We start from the raw sequence: 6,456 nt of genomic DNA, 5'->3' as shown, positions 1-6,456 counted from the left end.
ACAAATGTGGTTACAAAAATGGTCACCCGATTTTAAGCCTGAGGAGGACCTTCCTACTGCCTTGGCATGGATCCTGCTCCCAGGTTTGCCTTTTCATTTGCATAACTAGCAGTATCTCAAGAAAAGTATCAGACCAATAGGGATTCCTTTAACACTTGATGCTGTTACGACTAACAGAACGCGACCTAGCATGGCTAAAGCTAGAGTAGAAATAGACCTGAGAAAACCCCAATTAGATCAACTATGGATAAAAATGGAATTTGATAATGCACCTCTTAAGGGATTCTATCGGAAAATTGAGTACGAGGGCGTCCCTAAGTATTGTAAGCATTGCAAGAAAATTGGTCATAATACCATTGATTGTAGAGTGCTAGCAAGAACCAACAACAGAGGTAGTCATGCTTTGGAGGCTGTTTCGAATGCATAAGAAAATGCTAGGGAGGATGTAGTAACAAATCAGACGGGAAATGAAGTTCTGGAGAACAATCTGCAAGCAGAGGAGATTCAACAAGTTGATGAACAACAAGCAGCACCAGGTATGGATGGAGAACAAGAAATACATGAGATACCTAAAAATAAGAAGGGGAAGAAAGCTAAAAAGAGGAAGAAAATGCCAAAAAAGAAAAATAAAGTTTTGTTCAAAACTGTTGCACAACAGAAGTTCAAAACAAAAAGAAGAAAAGACAAGGCAGAGACGTCACAGACTCAGAAGGAACATCAACAAGAGAAAGAACCACCTGATATTATTCAAGAGACATAAGTGGAACAACAAGTGGTTAACACAAGAATGGAAGCAAGCAATGAGGATGTAACACACATTAGTGATACTATGGATGGAACAATACATAGGGAAAATAATGAAAATGAAAAAGAAAAAGAAATAGATGACAATGAAAAGGATGAAATAGAGGAAGGGGAAATACAATCTTCGACACTACCTCCATTCATAAAAAATTCAGCAGGACTGAACTTATTTGTGGACTTGAGGTGTGAGACACAAAAGGATCAAAAGAGGGAAGGCAAGCAAAATGAGAACAAAGATCAAAGGGACAGGGAGAAACCTACTGAAGCGAGTAAACATCATATACATGAAGATAACAAACAACAAAAGAAGGCCAAAGGGAAGGACTACACCAACAGAGGAAGGAAAGAAACCAGGAATGTGGGAAGGAACCAAGCTTTGTCAGTTGACTCAACAGGTTCCAGGATAAATAGAGAAGAATGGCATGACACAGCTCAAAGTCTAAAGGATGGAAAAGCCACTACTGGGACAAGGGGCAGGAGCAAAAACAGGAAGAAAATCAGGAAAACAGGTACAAAACAAACACCACCACAGACTCATAAGAAACAAACAAAGAGGCAAAGTGCCCCACCCCCCTTAATCCATGGTTAGTGCAATTTTTTGGAACATAAGGGGGGTAAGGTCTAAGAAATCTTTCTATAGACTTAGAAAACTTGCTAACATCAATAAGGTTGTTTCTATAGCGATATATGAACCCTTTAGTGATAGAAGCAAGATCAATGGATATATGAGATACTTTGGATTTCATCAATGTATGGCCAATGATAATGGCCAGATTTGGTGTTTCTGGAAGAATGCTGATTTTACAGAAATTATTACCAACACTGATCAACAATTGACTCTTAAACTCAAAAACACTGCGACTGATAGTGGCACCTATGTTACTGCTATTTATGCTAAGTGTACTCCCATTGAAAGGGAGGACTTATGGAACAGTCTATTGAATACTAGCAATTGTATTAATGGACCATGGTGTTTGGGAGGTGATTTTAATGTGATCATGGCCCTTGAGGAAAAGCTAGGTGGCCTCTCAGACAGAATGACCAAGAGCATAGACTCCATTAACTGCATGGCCTCTTGTAGGATGACTGACATAGGTTACATGGCCCAAAATTTACATGGTGTAACTATTGGAGGCCGAGCAAAAGGATATGGATGAGGTTGGACAGAATCCTTATTAATGATCTGTGGGCCCAAAAGTTTCATAACAACAGTGTGAGACACCTTTCCAGAACAGGCTCAGACCACAGGCCATTACTGGTCAAATGTCACAGTGATCAACAAAGCCATAGAAAGTACTTCAAGTTTCTCAACTTTTGGGTAGAACAAGCTGATTTCTCATAAGTTGTGCAACAGTCATGGGGTGAAACTATTAGAGGTAATGCGATGTGGATACTTCAGATGAAACTGAAAAGATTAAGCCGAGCTTTAACTCAGTGGTCTAGACACAACATTAGGGATATTGAGATACAAGTACAGGATTGGGAAGCCAAAATGGAGTTTCTGGAGGAACAAGATATCGAATATAACACTGAACAAGCCAGAGAGAATCTTAACAGAGGATGTGTTGAGTACACCAAATGGCTAAACCTACAGGATTCGATGCTAAGACAAAAGACTAGACTACAATGGTTCAATGAGGGTGAAAAGAACACCAGTTACTTCCACAGTGTTCTCAGAATCAGGAGGAGGAGGCTACATATTCAAAGGATAAAAAACATCAAGGGCAGATGGATACAAGAGGATGACAATATTGCAAAATCAGCCATCAGATTTTATAAGAAGCTTTTCAACTTAAATCATGTGGACACTGAGAGCAGGATGATCAATTGCATACCACAAATCATCACAACACAAGACAATGACATGCTTTCCAAGCTACCAAATGAGGAGGAAATCAAGAATGCCATATTCAGTATGAGTTCTGAAAGTGCTGCAGGACCAGATGGATTCAATGGTAAGTTTTTCCAGTCCTGCTGGTCTATTATTAAAGCTGATGTTACTGCTTATGTGCTTGAATTCTTTTATGGAAAAAATTTGACCAAGTTTTTCACTCATACATGTTTAACTTTGATTCCTAAAGTTGACTCTCCTTCTACTTTTGCTGAATTTAGACCTATTAGCCTAAGTAATTTTTCAAACAAAATCATTTCAAAAATCCTGGCTAATTAGCTCAACCCTCTTCTAAACAACATCATTTCTGAAAATCAGAGTGGATTTATTTCTGGAAGAAGTATCACTTATAATGTAATGCTTGCACAAGAAATTGTCCATGGTATTTCTAAGGATAACATTGGTGGAAATGTGGTATTAAAGTTAGACATGGCTAAGGCCTATGATAGACTATCCTGGTCCTTTCTCAACAAGGTTTTAAACAAGTTTGGCTTTTGTAAGTACTGGAATGATCTTATCAGTAGGAGTATTTCTAATGTATGGTATTTTGTCATCATAAATGGTAATAGACATGGTTTCTTTACTAGTTCACAAGGTCTAAAACAAGGTGATCCTTTGTCCCCATCCTTATTTGTTATAGCTGCTGAGGTTCTGTCCGGATCACTCAATAATCTTATTCATAATCCTAACTTCATTCCTTTTTCCATGCATAGAAATGGACCTATAATTACTCACTTGGCATATGCTGATGATATTGTGATTTTTAGCAGTGGTAACTCTAAGTCCATTGAACTTATCATGAAGCATACTAGGAAGTATGAGATCATCTCTGGACAGTTAGTTAACAAAGATAAAAGTTGCTTCCTCACTAGTCCTAAAACTTGTGCCTATAGGATCAATAGAATTAGAAATTGTACAGGATATTTGGATAAAGATTTCCCCTTTACTTATCTTGGATGCCCCATTTACATTGGAAAAAAAAGAATCCTTTATTTTGACAAAATGGTTTCTAATATCATTAAAAGGCTAAATGCTTGGCAAGGAAATCTATTATCTTGTGGTGGTAGACAGGTACTCATCAAAAGTGTGATCCAATCACTCCTCATATATATCCTCTCGGCTATCAATCCTCCTAAGGGCACAATCGAACTCATGGAGAAGCACATTGTTAATTTGTTCTGGGGTCAAGCCAATGGACAAAACAAATATCACTGGAGTTGTTGGAAGAAGCTATGCTTTCCTAAAAATGAGAATGGAATTGGTATAAGAAGGATGAAAGAAATCTTTGATATTCTTACAATTAAGAGATGTTGGCTGTTCAGGTCCAAAAATTCTATATGGGCATAGTTTCTTAATGCAAATATTGCCCAAGAATGAATGTTGTTGGAAAGAAGTGGGTGGCTGGTAACTCCCAGGCCTGGAAATTTCTGTTGAAGACAAGGGATCCATGCGAAAGTCATATACTTTGGAAGATCAATAAAGGAAACTGCAGCTTCTGGTGGGATAATTGGACAGAACTAGGTCCTCTTGCACAAAATTATAACTCTTACATGAATAAAAGAAATGCTAAAGCTAAGGTGAGGGACTTTATGATGAATAATGGGTGGGATGCACTAAAACTCTATAATAGTCTACCTGCTCAAATGGCCTTGCATATTCTCTCCATTGAAATTGGCCAACAAGATGCAGATGACTATGCCATATGGAACCTTTCTGAAGATGGCCAATACAACAATAAGACTGCCTGGCATCTAACCAGAGATCATAGACAGGTAAATCAGGTAATACACAAAATATGGCACAAATCTATCCCTTTCAAACAATCTTTCAACTGCTGGAGACTGTTCTTTGGTAAAATGCCTTTCAAAGAAGCTATGCACTGGATTGCAAATCAAGAGGAGGTGTACTGCTCATGTTGTGCTGATCCTAAGAATGAAACCATGCAACATGTCTTTGTGGAAGGAAGAGCTGCTAATTACATTTGGAAGACTATGGGTGCCCTGATAACGTCCAAATCCACCCTATTAATTAGAATGGGCACGGTCGTATGCAAATATAATTTACCCAACTATGAGTCGGGGTCGAATCCCACAGAGAACAATATGTAGGCGATTAGGAAAAGTAGGAATTTTCACCAATAATAGCTAAAGCCAAACGATGGATAATATTTTGGTTTTGTTTGAGAGAAAATTATAACTAATGCAAAAATGTAAACTAACCTAGAAAGCAAGTAAAATGATCAATGGCCACAAGCATGGATACAAGGGAAACTACGCTCAAGTAACGATCCAATGTATTTCATGATTTACAAATAATGGTGAATTTATATTACTTAGCCTCGGATAATGACTCTAAATTAGCTTCTTCCGAAGACTAACTAGACTACCTAATTGAATATCCCTAAAGCAATTAGGAGCATTAAGAACACCCGAATATGGCTACAAGTGGTGTCGCCTATCCCTAGGTCGATTTCCATTAGATGAGGGTTAACGCCCCAAATTCTTGTTAATTAATCTTTCCCAATTCCGAGTTTGCCTCTTCCAAGTTTAAACCGAAATAAATGGGCAAGTCTTAGGGTTAGCTACTCCCTTAAGAATCATTCAAAATGAGATTAATTAAAGAAACAATAACTCACTTCATTAGGAATAAAATCATTCAACACATAAGCAAAACAAGAGATTCAATCCAAACTTTAATCAAGAATATTTCCATAAACGAGATTCAAGTATTGAAATGAAATATTACACACATAAATATTCAATAAATAGCAAGAGATGAAGAAATGGGTAAAGAATTTCTCATTGGGTGCCTCCAAATCTTCTCTTCCAAGGTGTTGGCGATGAAACCCTAGCCTCCAATTTTTGTGTTATGCCAAAGATGATCATGTTTTGTTGCCCTAAGCCTCTCTTTATGCCCAGATTTTTCCAAGTCAAAACAATGACAAAATATGCCCCAACTTTCAGATTTTGCAGTTCTGCCCGTATTTTGCAGTTCTGTCCCGTTTTTGCAAAACTGTCCAAACTGTCCCATTTGGCCTCTTTTTGACTAAATTTTCACTTGGTTTCTTCTGATCACTTCTAAATCACATAAGACCTGTAAAATAGATGTAAATGATATTAAATACACTATTTTCTCAAGCAAATATAGCAAAAATATATGATTAAAGAAGAGATAAGTTGGTAAAATACCAACTTATCATGCCCCTCTTGGTATAAATCATCAACATATTCCTATAAGAGGGCTGTTGGAAGCATGGTGGAACAAGAAACGAAATAATGAGGCTCATAAACTACTATATCAAGCAACTCCTATCATGGTTTGTTGGGAAATTTGGAAAGCTTGGACTGCTTGTAAATATGGGGACAACACAAGCTTCCATTTCTATACTATGATCAGAAACTGTACATGGAACTTGAAAGGTGTCATCAATGATGCTTTCCCTAACATTGCAACAGATGGTAGCTGGACTAATTTGTGCTACCAAGTAGAACAGCTCAGGCTAGTTCCTAAAATTACTATAGTTAAATGGAACAAACCTGAGCCAAACTTTGTAAAGTTGAACTGTGATGGAAGCTACTTCAAAGAAAATGGCTCGGCTGGTATAGGTGGAGTGGTTAGGGATGAGCAAGGAGATCTCATTATGGCTTTCTCATTTCCTGTTCAGTATGCTAGCAGTAATATGGCAGAAGCAATGGCAGCAAAAATGGGGATAGAGTGGTGCTGCCAACACGGTTATGATAATATACATGTGGAGATGGATA

Source organism: Lycium barbarum, chromosome 12, assembly GCF_019175385.1.
Source record: "Lycium barbarum isolate Lr01 chromosome 12, ASM1917538v2, whole genome shotgun sequence".
In the NCBI taxonomy this organism is placed as follows: Eukaryota; Viridiplantae; Streptophyta; class Magnoliopsida; order Solanales; family Solanaceae; genus Lycium; species Lycium barbarum.
This window is presented reverse-complemented; position numbering follows the sequence as displayed.